Source organism: Cotesia glomerata, linkage group LG6 (genome assembly GCF_020080835.1).
Source record: "Cotesia glomerata isolate CgM1 linkage group LG6, MPM_Cglom_v2.3, whole genome shotgun sequence".
NCBI classification, from domain to species: Eukaryota; Metazoa; Arthropoda; class Insecta; order Hymenoptera; family Braconidae; genus Cotesia; species Cotesia glomerata.
In genome coordinates, this window is record NC_058163.1 from 12,744,420 (window position 1) to 12,759,890 (window position 15,471).

Consider the following 15,471-nt stretch of genomic DNA (forward strand, 5'->3'; position numbering starts at 1 on the left):
TGACCTTAAAATAATAATTACACTAATTTTCTTTTATTCTTGACCTGCCGTATGTTTTAACTGTTTTCTAAATTTTGAGATACATAAAATATTCTTGACAAGTTGTTAAAAGAATTTAATTTTAATTGGTAAAAATATTGATAAGCTCTAGTTTCAAATTTAAATTTTAGGATAAGAATATTTTAGAAACTGATTATGCTGCCATCTATCAAATTTTATTTTAACTTTTTACATCAAAATTAATTCTGAAGTGCTCATAACCTATATTTATTATCTCAAATCAATCAGAACCATATACAATTGTTCATTGTTTACTAATGCTAATGCTTTCTCGTTATTTAATTTAATCTATAAACTTTATCCATTTGATTCCGAAGTGATCAGAAAAATATGGAGCTTTCTCGTTTACGTCAAAACATCTTTTTAATTGGCGATGTTGACGTCCAAATAGTTGGTAATAAATTACCATCGAAATTGCAAGCTTTGAAAGTATTTTTTTTTTATACAAGTATTTTGAATGCTTCTGTCCCAGAAAGTATTGCTGCAGTAATTGATGAAATTATTGTATTTTGAAATAAAGCTCAAATTCCTGTTCAAGATGTGCAAAGATGCCGAGATAAACTGAAAAAATTGTACGATGAGTGGCGCATACATGTCAAACACAAAAATCGGAGTGACGTGGCTGTAAAAAAAACAAAATAGATTTGTATGTTCATTGAAAAAATTATTTGATATTGCACCGTCAAATGTATTTGACGTTATCAATGAAAATTCTAAAGAATTCTTGATTAATCAAAGATCAGATGAACGCATTGGTCTTATTGCAAATATTTAAACGAGATATGATGACGATGTTAATGATAATAAATTGAACAAAAAAATTCAGTTTGAAAAACAAAAAAAAAAGAGCAAAGATGAAAAAGCATTATTGGGCAAATTATAAGAATCAAATAATCAATTATTTTTTTATTCTTTATTAACGTAAAGATTCTTTTCGTCTAATTAATATCCTTATTCGTTTTAAACAAAAATGTTGAACCTTTATCTAGCCAAGGAAGTGTTCTATCTGCATCGAGTGGAGAAATATACTTGTTAAGTACTGCCAGATTATCAGAATAAAAAAAATTAGGAAAACGGTTGACCCTGAAGGCCATCCCTGCAACTTCCCGCTAATTCCATACTTAGGCGCTTAAAATTGCACCAATGACGTTTTTGAGCTCTTTGAGCTCAAAAATACAATTTATGGGTTATTTTGAGCTCTCCGAGCTCAAAGAGATTGCTTTCTTATGCTTTAAAGCTCGTCGAGCTCAAAAGTCTGATAGAGATTTGATGACACTATCTTTTGAATTTTTAAACCGCAATAACTTTTGAATGAATAAACCGATTTTGACGCGGTTAGAAGCATTCGACGCAGTTTTTTGAGCCTCATAAAGAATCTTAAATTTTGAATTGATCGCGCTAGGAATTTTGGAGTTATTCCGAAAAAACACTTTTTTCGGTTTTCTTTCGTTCACGATATCTCTCGAACGAATGAACCGATTTTGACCGGACTGGTGGCGATCGACGTGGTTTTTTGAGGTTAAGAGCTAATTAGTTTTTGGAATTGAACCTTTAAGCCGTTTAAAAGTTATTCCAAAAAAACCACATTTGAAAAATTTTTTTTCAGTTTTTTTAAGATTTCTCAAAATCTATTGATCTGAATCGGTCCAAATAGTTTTCAAAATCTAAGTTTAGTCAAGCCCTTTCGAATAGCACCAACCACGATGAAATCGGTCAAGCCGTTCAAAAGTTATAAGCGGTTCACATACTTTCACATACTTTCACACACACACACACACACACACACACACACACACACACACACACACACACACACACACACACACACACACACACACACACACACACACACACACACACACACACACACACACACACACACACACACACACACACACACACACACACACACACACACACACACACACACACACACACACACACACACACACACACACACACACACACACACACACACACACACACACACACACACACACACACACACACACACACACACACACACACACACACACACACACATACACCGTGACAACCTCGCGGGGATAGTCAGGGAAGCTTCCTGTGACCTTCAAACGTCGAGATCTGATGAAGACTCGATTTTTGCAAAACGGGGTGAAAACAATAACTTCCCGATTTTTGAAAATCTTCGATTTTCTTAGCGGGAAGTTAAAAATTAGAACGACGGTTGACCCTAAAGGCCATCCCTGCAACTTCCTGCTCATTTTGTCCTTAAGCGCTCAAAATTACACATTACGTTTTTGAGCTCTTCGAGCTCAAAACTCTAATAGCAGTTTAATAAAACACAATTTCTTGAATTTTCAAACGGCAATAACTTTTGAATGAATGAACCGATTTTCACTTGGTTGGCGGCATTTGACGCAGTTTTTGAAGTCCCATGAAGAATCTTCGTTTAAATCGATCGAGCCAAGAATTTCAAAGTAATTCCGAAAAAACACTTATTTCGGTTTTCTTCAGACAACGATAACTCACGAAAGAATCAACCGATTTTGATCGGGCTTGCGGTGATTGACGTGGTTTTTTGATCTTAAGAGATCTAATTAGATTTTGGAATTAATCGGTGAAGCCATTTGAAAGTAATTCCACAAAAAACACATTTCAAAAAATTTTTTTTGTAGTTTTTTGAGATTTCTCAAAATCTACTGGTTTGATTCGGTCTAAAAGGGATTCAAAATCTAAGTTTGGTTAAGCCCTTTCGAATGGCGCCAACCGCGATAAAATCGGTCGCCGCTTAAAAGGTATAAAAGGGTCACATACACACACACACACACTTGGGGCAGAGGAAAAACTGCTACCAGGCGCGTCTCCCCGTAGCGGATGGGAGAACGCTCGCTGTACCTGGTACAGAGGGTAGGAGCCAAATAAAATACGTTCCCGTGGACAAAACTCCCCCGTTAATGGGTTGGTCACACTAACTGACCTAACAAGACGATCGTTCCCTGCTGTGACCCACTGGGAGTGACCGGAACCTCGTGTCGTAGTTTCCGACGATGCAGGCCATGGCTGATGTGAGCTTGCTCTGCCAAGGTGTAAGTTGCAGCAGTGGATCAGGAGCCAGCCACTTCGGGCCTTGATCAGGAAGTACGCAGTGAGTGTTAGAGATCGGAATCTTCACCGCTCCGAGCGAGTCTAGTCCGTCCGTGTATTCCGGGACTGGCTAAGTGTCGGCTAGGCCTCAGGGAACTGAGGTAGGAGTACTATCTCCGAGGGTACACCCGTTCCTAGTTATGACAACCCGCTCCACTCCGTACGATGCGCTGGTGAATTTAAAAGTATGAGTAAAATTCAGGAAAACAACAATAGTGAAAACGGGCCTCATGCCCAACAAGCAGCGATTGAAGCAAGCGCTGAAATGAAGCGGTCGCAAGCGTTGGAACGCCTTGAAAAGCAGACCAGTGAGCTAAATGACTTCATCCAATCTAAGGTCAATATCCACAAGGAGATTAAGACCAAGACGACCAGCGTAGCCAATGCCCTCCAGAGATTCAAGAAACTTGATGAAGAATGGCGTTTAACAGTACGACGCACTTCTCGCACTACACCGGAGAGAATCATTCAAGCAACTGTCGTGAATGAAGAAGCAATGGACACTGGAGCCGAAGGTGACGGTGAATCAGTCGCGGAAGATAGAAACAGAACTAGCAGCAAGTCAACTAAGAGAAAAGATCGATCTTCTCCCGACCCAACGACCAGCCAAGTTGTGAAGAAAAAGGACCTGAAACCAAGCCCTCCGAAAAACACGGCAGTGCAGAACGCTGGAAAAAAAAAGGTGACTGAATGGCAGAAGGTCCAATCCAAGAAGGAGAAGAAGGAGCAAGCGAGAGAGCGGTTACCAAAACAACCAGTGAACAAATCTCGGCCGGAGCCTAAGCGGAAAAAACCGCGAAAATTCACCAAACCAGATGCCTTAATTATTCGACCCGTTGAGAAGGCAAAATATGCCGAGATACTGCGTCGGATTAAAAAAGATGTCCCACCAGATCAGACCCGTGACGTCGTTGACAAGGTTCAAAAGACGAATGATGGGAATATGCTTATTACGCTTTCCAGAAAGACCGCAGACAAAGTACAAGCTTTGCTGAAGACCATCAAGAGCATCCTTAAAGAAGAAGCGCAAGTTATCTGTAAAGGCCCAGAGGAACAGCTTGAAATCCGGGACATTGACGACGAAACAACTGAAGACTATGTCCGGAAGGCCTTACAAGAGGCAGCTGGAAATGACTACGAAATACCTGAAGATGTCATTAAAATTTGTCCGGCCTACAGAGGTACTCAAATTGCTTCGGTACGATTGCCAGCAGCAATAGTGCAGAAGATACTCGGAAAGACAGGCAAAATAAGGATTGGCTGGGTAAATTGCCGTGTCAGAGCAGTTGAGACACCACTACGATGCTATAAGTGCTGGCACTTTGGGCACACTACTGCCCAATGTAAAAGCGAAGTCGACTGATCTGGGCTTTGCATCAAATGTGGGCAAACAGGTCATCAAGCTGCTCAATGCCCAAATAAAGTGAAATGTGCGTTATGTGCCGAAAAACCTGGCTCTCAGGACACTGCTCACCGGTCTGGTTCTGGCCGATGCCCAGTCTTCCAAGAAGCACTCCAGAAGCTGACAAATAAACGAACATAAGGATACTGCAGCTTAACATCAATCACTGCGAAGCTGCGCATGACCTGCTTATGCAGACAGTACGGGAATTGAAGCTCGACGTTGTGCTTTTATCGGAGCCATATAAACATTTAGCTGGACAACCTTGGGAGACGGATATCACCACGAAAGCTGTGATCTGGGCTTGTGGTAAGCTCCCTTTCCAGAGTGTAGCTACCAATGGCAGCGCTGGCTTTGTAGCAGCATCAGTAGATGGTATCCGTTTTTACAGCTGCTACGCACCACCTAGCCTCTCAATTGTTGAGTTTACTGACTTCTTGGATCGACTGACCGAGGACGCGAAGCAACATCATCCAGTGGTGATAGCCGGGGACTTTAACGCCTGGGCAGTGGACTGGGGCAGTAAGCAGACTAATGCACGAGGAAGAGAGCTGCTAGAAGCTCTTTCTACACTAGATGTAGTCTTGCTCAACAGTGGTGACACGCCGACCTACACCAAAGGTGACGCAAGCTCGATTGTAGACGTCACTTTTGTCAGTACCAGCCTTGCTAAAGGTAACTCTAACTGGAAGGTACTGGACATCTACACTGCCAGTAACCATCATGCGATACTCTGGGAAACGTCAAACGACCAGAACCTCAGGCGGCCTATCAAGCAATTTAACACCGTCGGTTGGAATGTGAAATCTTTTGACCCAGAAGTATTGCTAACAGCCCTCGATAGTGATCCGATAGAAACTGGATGTGCAGAAGAACATACTAAGGCCCTGATGATGCGAGTAACACAAGCTTGTGATGCCAGTATGCCTCGCAAACGTGTTATGAATTCAAGACCTGCGGTACACTGGTAGAATGATCATATCAGCAACCTCCGTAAAGAGTGTTCTCGAAAGAGAAGAATATCTCAGCGTGGCTATCAACGACCTAACTCTGCAGTGCTGATCGCAGAGTACAAAAAAACTTGTCGTGAACTTAATAAGGCCATAAAAGAGAGCAAAGGAAGATGCTTGAAAGAGCTCATATACGAGGTCTACAAAGACGTGTGGGGTCGGCCGTATAAGGTGGTCATGACGCACCTGAAGAAACAACAAATGCCGTCACCTACATGTCCCCAACTCCTTCAGAAAATCGTCACTGCGCTGTTTCCACAGCAACACAGTCTCAATTATCAGTCAACGCAAGGTGAACTGGACGACATTCCACCTGTCACTGAAGAAGAATTGTTGGAGGCCTGTAATCAGGGAGGAAATAATAAAGTGCCGGGATTGGACGGAATCACTAATATAGCCTGGAAAACCATCATAAAGGCAGCACCAACATTATTTCTAGACGCTTACAACGCATGCCTCAAGGAGGGGACTTTTCCTCGTAAGTGGAAACAGCAACAGTTAGTACTTTTACCTAAAGGAAAGAAACCACCAGAAGAACCGTCATCTTACCGACCACTCTGCATGCTAGATACGGCGGGTAAGATATTTGAGCGTATCATCCATCAGCGAATAGATGCAGTAGTCGACCCACTCTTGGCAGACAACCAGTATGGATTCCGGAAAGGACGCTCAACCCTGGACGCGATCAACCTGGTTGTTAATACGGCCAAAGAGACAATCGCAGGAACTAGATGGAAGGGTAAAACGAAGAAGTACTGCCTGGTGGCTGCCTTGGACATCAAAAATGCTTTCAATTCCGCTAATTGGGACTGCATCATGCAAGCTCTCGACGAGAAGAACGTGCCAACATATCTTCGCAGACTAGTGATTAGCTATTTTACAGATAGAGTGCTGAAATACGATACGAAGAATGGTCCGAAAGAGTATGATATAACCGGTGGTGTGCCACAGGGCTCTGTTCTTGGTCCACTTCTGTGTAATATCATGTATGACGGGCTCCTGAGACTGAAGCTTCCAAGATGTGTCAAACTGGTAGCGTATGTGGATGATGTTGCCGCAGTGATCGTCGCCAAACACCTCGACGAGATTCAACATCTGTTTGACATCACTTTTGAGAAGATCAACCAGTGGATGGATACAGTGAACCTACAACTGGCCAAGCAGAAGACCGAAGCAGTGCTTATTACCAGCCGAAAAGTAGTGAGAGCTAGTCTCGCACGATTGATCTCGAACGTCGGAGGCCCAAAGCATAGCAGGAGGCTGCTATTGTCATCAGTAGTCACATCGGTGCTTATCTACGGAATATCCACTTGGGCTGACGCACTAGAGGTGCAAGATTCATGGAGAAAAGCTGGACCAATATATCGTATGAGTGCACTACAAGTAACTAGCGCCTTCCGCACAATATCAGAGGAAGCAGTGTGTGTTATTTCCGGTACTCTGCCTCTCAGAGTCCTAGCTTAGGAAAGACGGAACCTATACCAACGAAAAAGGTCAACCACACTGAGCCCTAAAGAACTTAGAAGGGAAGAACGGCAACACAGCATCGCAAGATGGCAACAGGAGTGGAATTCTTCAGAGAAAGCTCGGTGGACGTACCGTCTCATACCTCGGATTGATATGTGGTTCAACCGGAGTCACGGTGAGATCAACTATTATCTAACGCAGATGTTATCAGGACACGGATGTTACCGGAAGTATCTTCACCGCTTTAAGCACGATGATACCCCAGAGTGCCCGTCCTGTCCAGGGGTCAATGAAGATGCGAAGCATGTTTTCTTTGTGTGTCCACATTTAAACCAACAGTGCGATGAGTTAGAGAAGATTCTGAAAAAGAGAACCCAACCAGAGTCAATAGTAGAAGCAATGTTGTCGTCAGAAGCTGCCTGGAACGCCACAAGCACTTTTGCTACAAAAGTGCTTACCGAGTTGCGATCCACTGAGAGGAAAAGAGCGAAAGACAGAATCTAGAAGGAAGAGATAACATCTTAGCCACCAGAAGGAAGAGCGGCAGCTAATTCCTCCCCCCGCGAAGAAATGCCTTACGGCGGTACCATGGGGGATCAGAGGATAGAAGAGAAAAGGGTTTAGGGTTTAGTGGGTAGGGGCGTCAGCGTTGAGTTTTAGTATGACGCTGCGTCGAGTCGCTACATATCCAGGCCAAACAGCTATGCCTAGAATCCGTAAAAAGGATTCCCCCCCTCTTAAAAAAAAAAAAAAAAAAAAAAAACACACACTCACACACACACACATACCTACATACATACGGACATCATCGCGAAAACATTCAAGGAAGCTTTCTAGGACCTTAAAACGTCAAGATCTGATTAGAACTCGATTTTCGAAAAACGGGGTGAAAACAATAACTTCCCGATTTTTGAAAATTTTTAATTTTCTTAGCGGAAAGTTAAAAAACAAGCGGAAGTTATGATATTCTCAGTGAAAAAGTTGTAGCTACTTAAGATCGGTGTAAAGTAAGTGACAGATATGCTGTATTTATATTAACAGCTATCTGCCAGTTGCTTATTGATATGAGATGTGGATACTAGATGTGGATATCAACTTTTTGATTATCAATCGATCATCCATTCGAAGACATCGACAAACTCTGCAAGAGTCAAAATCAATAGAAATAAAAACTTCCAAGACTTAAAGTTATCACCTATCATTGAACACTGGGACGGAAAATTATTACCAAATTTATTAAATACCGAAACTGTTCATCGATTTCTAGTAATAATTACTTCGGAGAACAAAGAAATTATGTTAGGTGTACCAACAAGTGAATATGGAACTGGAATGGCCCAAGCTACTATTGTTTACGAAACATTACTTGATTGAGGATTTGACACATCTGTTAAAGCGATATGCTGTGATCCACTCCCTCAAATTTAGGAATTCGGAATGGTGCTGCTGCATTGTTGGAGAAATTGTTAGAGAGAGATTTATTATATCTTCCGTGTAGGCGTCACATTTTCGAAATTGTCCCAAGATATGTATTCGAAGCTATTTTTCGGAATATTGTTGGGCCTAATGTTCCACTATTTATTCGATTTCAAAAGCAATGAGAAGCTTTAAATAAATTGAATTACAAAACAGGATTAGATGATCCGAAAAATGAGAACGCGTTAACAATATAAAAAATCAGGTCTATAAAAACATTTGCCAGTGAAGTTCTGCCAACAAAGCTACCTCGTGATGATTACAAAGAGTTTTTGGAGCTTACTCTAGTCTTCATTGGTGTTATCCCAGAAAAATTTAGTTTTCGTAAGCCAGGAGCTTGCCATCATGCACAATGGATGGCAAAAGCTATTTACGTACTAAAAATGTACCTGTTTCGTGAACCAGTTATCTTTGAAAAAAGGTGAAGAAAATAAACTTCGACAAAAATGTGTTTTTGTGACAACTGTTTATGTTAAAGCTTGATTTATATCATCTAATAGTGTAAGAGCTCCGTACCATGATCTACAATTAGTAAAAGAGCTAAACAACTTTAAAGTGATTAAAAGTAATCTTGCTACTTATTGCCAGAGTTAGCGATCATGGCAATTTTTGATGAAGATGTACCACTAGAAACAAAATAAAAAATTGTGGCTAAGGTGCATACAGGAAGAGAAAAAATCCCAATCGATAATATTCCGGAAGACGACCAGTATTATACAAGTGATAAATTTTGCGTAAAACGCTTTCAAAGCAAGAGTATAAATGATGTATTGCATAACGATATCGACTTTTTTGTAACCGCAGAATCGATCAAATTTTTTGAAAGGTTTGAGTTACAAACAGAATTTTTAGAAATTAATCTTTCTGAATGGGCTCATTATGAAAGTTATAAAATTGCATTACGGTATACGTTCATCGAAAAACTATCGGTTGTGAATGACTGTGCTGAGAGAGTAGTTAAACTAGTGCAAGATTTTTGAAAACATTATACTAAGGATGAGAAACAAATGCAATATGTGTTACAATTGGTTAAGGATCATCGTCAAATGTTTTCTAACGCACTGAAAAAAACTAATGTAATAACTTTATGAAAGTATCTATGATTAAAGAAAAAATGATAATATTGGTACTTTTTTCGATTCATTGTAATTTTAATAATCAATTTTTTCAATTAAATATTATTTTTCTTTTAGAACATACGTCAAGGTCAGAGAGGTCGTCCATAATATGAATATTAACCCTTTTTTTATTTTTGAATTATTAAATGACGATAAAAATGGAAAAAACCATAAAATTGACTAGAACTTTGATTTTGACCTCGAATAACTTTCGAACCAGTCAAGATAGCGAAAAATCATAAGAGACCTTTTTTGTAGAACGTTAAATTTGCTATAAGAATTGTTATTGGTTGACACGATCTGTTCATTATTTCATGATGAGAAAAATTTCAAAGTATTAACAGAACTTTTCCCGTGTTATTTCCATTTAAAACTTTGGCTATCGAAGGGGCCGGGTTAATATTAAAATTAAGAGCTAAAATTTGGCATAAATTTTCAACTTTCCGCTAAGAAAATTGAAAATTTTCAAAAATCGGCTCGGCCGATCGGATCGACATAGGTGACGATTCAAAGAGTATCATTGCCATTAAATTTCGTGAAAATTTGAATCGATTCGGTTTGCTAGATTTTGAGAAATCTCAAAAATAAAATTTTCAACAAATTGTTTTTTTGGAATAACTTCTAAACGGCTTCACCGATCAATTCTAAAAACTGATTAGCTCTTAAGCTTAAAAAACCACGCCGATTACTACCAGTCCCATCGAAATCGGTTGATTCGTTCGAGAGTTATCGAAAACGAAAAATTTCGAAAAATGTGTTTTTTTCACATAACTTCGAGATTTCTTTTTGGATTGTTTTTGACGAAATAAAATAATTATTAGAGCCCAAAAAATCACGTCGATCGCCACCAAGAACGTGAAAATTGGTCGATTGGTTCGTGAGTTATCGTTGTCGAAAAAATTCGGAAAAAGTGAATTTTTCAAATTTCTCTAAGATTTTCGGTTTGATCAGTTTGTTTTCGAAAGTATATCATATATTTCGAAGAAGCGCGTGGAATACTGCCAACTGCGTGAAAATCGATTCATTCATTTAGAAATTATTGCAGTTTGAAAATTCAAAAAATACTGTTTTATTAAACTTCGATCAGCCTTTTGAGCTCGAAGAGCTCAAAAACATACAAAATTTATTTCTTTGAGCTCGGAGAGCTCAAAATAACACACAAATTGTATTTTTGAGCTCGAAGAGCTCAGAAACGTCATAAGTGCAATTTCAAGCGTTTAGGTATGGAATTGGCGGGAAGTTGCAGGGATGGTCTTTAGGGTCAACCATTTTCCAGATTGTTTTTATAGATTTTGAACCGATTTATGACTGTCGTGAAAAAAAAGTCGAACATATGACCTAAATATGGACCACCCTCATATACATACCCAGGTAACATGTGCTTGAGCAAGATTTAGGTGCGAGTGTCTTGAGCAAAACCCCTAGTTGCTAGTGTCTTTTTCTACATATGGGTCTTGCTCAAGTTCATGTAGAAAGAACTGCTCCAAGATTTATGTGATATCCCCTGTAGATGGATAACTAGGGATAAGGTTCTTATTTCTAGAAGTGATGACTAGTCGAATCTAAAATGATTGTAAGTTTATTAAGAACAATGTCTAACAAGAAAAATGGCACGTCTTTGTCAAATGCTCGTATAGAACTAATTTTCACACACAGGTCAACTGACCCTCAGCACTCATCCCCTTTTCCCACTCCTCGTACTTACTCTGCCATCTCTCAAAAATCATACCTACGTACCTTAGTACATACTCTCGTTCTCATTCTTTCTCTCTTGCACTCATACACTCCAGACATCGTATCTTACAGCTAGACTTAAATACTACCTGATGGCCTACGCTTTTGGCGTATACTCTTTTTATTTTTGATATTACATTTATATATAACCAGCTCGAGACATCTTGTGCAAGAATATGAGACAAGTCTAATGCAAGGTGCATTGAAAAACTTTCTGACGGATTATTTGAATCAGAAACTCACAACAGACACTTACCCATGACTCGCTCAAGATTTGCTCAAGATCCGTAATCCTCAGTAATTTGTTCATTTCTAAAGCATTTGTCAAACAAAAACTAACAGCAAATGTTGAAGCGTGACTCGCTCAAGATGCATGATGCGTTATATATTTTATAGCGCTTTTTCCCCTCCACTACTTGAAGATGTATTGATTCAGTGGTTCTCATTTTAAAATAATTTTGTCTTGATCGGTAAAACAGTAGGTCTATACTCTAAAAGGTTAAGCTGAATGAGATCCACTGATCATATAGTAAATATAGGAGGAGTAGAATGATGCGAACGGTCATTCGAAAACATTTGATCTTGAGCAGATCTTGAGCAAGTCTTGCACAAGTATATTCAGCATGCTTCTGTATCAGTCTTTCTCAAGAATTGATATAGTTAGTTTATCGATAAGCATCTTCAGATTTTCTCAATTTTCTTACACAATTATTGAGCTATAATCTGACCCAAAGTTCTTAAACAAAGCCGAAAGGCTTGTTCAAAACTTGTAAATTGAATTTGCTACAAGTATCTGGAACAAGACTCATAAGTAGAAAAAGACACTAACAACTATCGAAATTGAGATCAGACTTGCTTAAGCGTTTAAAAAGATTGCTATATGGGTAAATGCTTAGATAAATATGTATTGGAATAGTTTACTATAATAGACATTAATAATTATGATGCTGAAGTTAGTAGACATCTGTCAATTTTTTGAATTTTTATTACATGTCAACGATAAAAAACATATTTAAAAAAAAAATTTGCACTTGTAATTTTTTTTTTAATTTTTAGACGTGAAATTTTTTAATTAAAATTTTTTCATGATGATTTTATTATTATAAAAGTCCTAAAAATTGACAGATGTCTGTTAATTTTTGAAAATTGAGTTAGCCGACATCTAAAAATTTTTAGAATTTTATTTATTGAAATAATTGTTGCAAAAGAAATTTTTTTAAAAAATTTCATTCGCAAAAAATTTGAAGAATTATAAATGCAATTTTTAAAAAATATTTTATAGTTCTAATTTAATAAATGAAAAAAAAATTAAAAAATTAAAAACGTCGACTAACTTTAGTATTATTGTTAATTTCAGTATAATTAATAATTCCAAAAGAAGTGCCCATTTTACCCCAAACGTTCGATATGTCTACTTTTACTACTTTCCTAACCTAAAACTAAAAATCATTGCTTTGAGTATATTCAAACATACCATTTATTTATAGTTAACAAATCTGATTTGGTTGAAATATATCATTGTTAGTACCAAAGAAATATTTGTTAACTATAAACAAATCTGGGTTTCATTCAAATATATATATATATATATATATATATATATATATATATATATATATATATATATATATATATATATATATATATATATAAATATTTGAAAAGTCATATTAAGTCATATGACTTTAAATATACAAAAAAAATAATTAATAATTATAAAATATTAACTTTAATAAAATGCACTAGTAGATTTTTCAATTCTCTACAAATGCATTTTTTATTTTTGACAAATTATTGTTTTTACTATTTTCTTTCAATTTAAAAAATTAATTTAAATGTGATAAATTTCAGTCTTATTCAACTTTTAAAGGAATGTAGCAGCATGATCTGATTTATCTATCAATTATTCAAATAATCGAAATATATAAATAGTTAACTCAATATTTTATTCTACAAATATAAATATTTTTTAATATTTAGTCATAATTTTATACATTATTTTACCATATCCACCATTTGAAACATTACATCTCAACAACTTCAAAAAAACTAGCCATTGATTTGAGTAGCTGCTTGAACCTGTTAAACAATTCGGTAACTTTGTTCACTGTGTTCTTCTCGACTAGTCACTTTGAAATTTGTACGTTTCAGAGTCTCTTCAGTTCCATTACTTCCACCTAAAAAACATTGCACTCATTTTATTAAATTTATTAGATGAATAAAACATTTTTAATTATAAAGTTGTTAAATTTCTCCAAAGAGTCAAATTTACTATACATAGATAGATAGATAGATCATTTATTTATGCCAAGGCTGTGGCCGAATGGCAAGTATAAACAGAAAAATACAATTTAATTACAATTTTCTTAATATAGTACATAGTATAAGTACATAAACATATAATGAACTTATTTAACGACTTAATAATTCTCTCAATTTTATTGATTTAAGTTTATTGATTTAATTGAGCACCATTAGACAAACCTATTGAGTTATAGATCTAAGTTAAACAGATAGTCATAAACCTTATTTTTAAAAATTTCAATGCTTGATGCATTGATTACCTCAGTTGGTAGTTCTTCCCATAATCTGATAGCAGTTACAACAAAAGAGAACTCATAATGCGTAGTGTTGAAGTTTGGCATTTTAAAGGTGACATAGCTACTTAATATACTTCAGTTAAAAGATTTTCCAATTCATTCCCAGAGAGCTAGAAAGTTATTGAAGAATCATCATTGGTATCATTTTTACACAACATTACTAATACAATTCATTTGTGCCATTTAATAATAATTAATAGCAACATTTTATTAGATCGTTTAATTTATCAAATATTATGTTAGGTAAGCATTTTATTTTTCTATTCAAGATATTAAAATTATCAATTTTTAATCAGTTTTGTAAAATTATGAGTGAGAATTTGATGTATAATCAATAATCCTACTCTCTGGGGGCATACCTGACCAGCTATGCATCAAACTATCAAAGCTATACGTTGAATCACAACGTCATTTTTGTCTTCAGTTTTTCTGTTGAAATTATATAAGTAAATAATCATCTTGATAATTCTTTTTCCATTCAATTATTTCATCATATGATAATCAATTATTGCTCTACAAGTGTCACATATTTTATAAATTATGTATTAATTAAAAATTAAATAATATTCTTGCTTCTTACCAACACAAAAATCAAGGTAACCTTCCTCATCTGACAAATTTGATAATTACTGATTGACCATCTATAATAGTGCTTTGTCCTCTGTTTCCTAATCGTTGAGTGATACAAAAAAAATTAGGACGACGGTTGACCCTAAAGGCCATTCCTGCAACTTCCCGCTCATTTTGTAATTAAGCGCTCAAAATTACACATTACGTATATGATTTTTGTGTCATTTTGAGCTTTTTAAGCTCAAAACTCTAATAGCAGTTTAATAAAACGCAATTTTTTGAATTTTCAAACGGCAATAACTTTTGAATGAATGAACCGATTTTGACGCGGTTGGCGGCATTCGACGCAGTTTCTGAAGTTCCATAAAGAATTTCTAAGTTTAAATCAATCGAGCCAGGAATTTCGAAGTAATTTCGAAAAAACACTTTTTTCAGTTTTCTTTCGACAACGATTACTCACGAAAGAATCAACCGATTTTGACCGGGCTTGCGGTGATCGACGTGGTTTTTTGATTTTAACAGATGATTAGATTTTGGAATTGATCGGTAAAGCCATTTAAAAGTAATTCGAAAAAAACCACATTTCAAAAAATTTTTTTCGTAGTTTTTTTGAGATTTCTCAAAATCTATAGGTTCGAATCAGTCCAAATGGTATTTAAAATATAAGTTTGGTCAAGCCCTTTTGAATGGCGTCAACCACGGTGGAATCGGTCAAGCCGTGTTCAACAAATCGGTCAACACACACACACACACACACATACACACACACACACACACACACACACACACACACACACACACTCATACAGACGTATGGACATCATCGTGAAAGTAGTCAGGAAAGCTTCTTAGGGCTTCAAAACGTCGAGATCTGTTGAAACCTCGATTTTTGCAAAACGGGGTAA

General features: G+C 36.9%; 2 long non-coding RNA genes across 3 annotated transcripts; both read right to left on the reverse strand.

Annotated features, from left to right (window-relative positions):
• Positions 1-1,510: 1,510 nt before the first annotated feature.
• LOC123266856 lies at positions 1,511-11,136 on the reverse strand. The gene is made up of 3 exons (XR_006509880.1): positions 11,026-11,136; positions 7,041-7,047; positions 1,511-1,521 (listed from the first exon to the last, which is right to left on the reverse strand). It is a non-coding gene; the product is annotated as an uncharacterized LOC123266856 (long non-coding RNA).
• Positions 11,137-13,387: 2,251 nt separating this feature from the next.
• On the reverse strand, positions 13,388-14,730 carry LOC123266854. 2 transcript variants are annotated; one of them, XR_006509878.1, is made up of 3 exons: positions 14,577-14,730; positions 13,961-14,106; positions 13,388-13,573 (listed from the first exon to the last, which is right to left on the reverse strand). It is a non-coding gene; the product is annotated as an uncharacterized LOC123266854 (long non-coding RNA). The 2 variants fall into 2 exon arrangements; XR_006509877.1 differs by having other exon boundaries at positions 14,356-14,730.
• Positions 14,731-15,471: the final 741 nt, after the last annotated feature.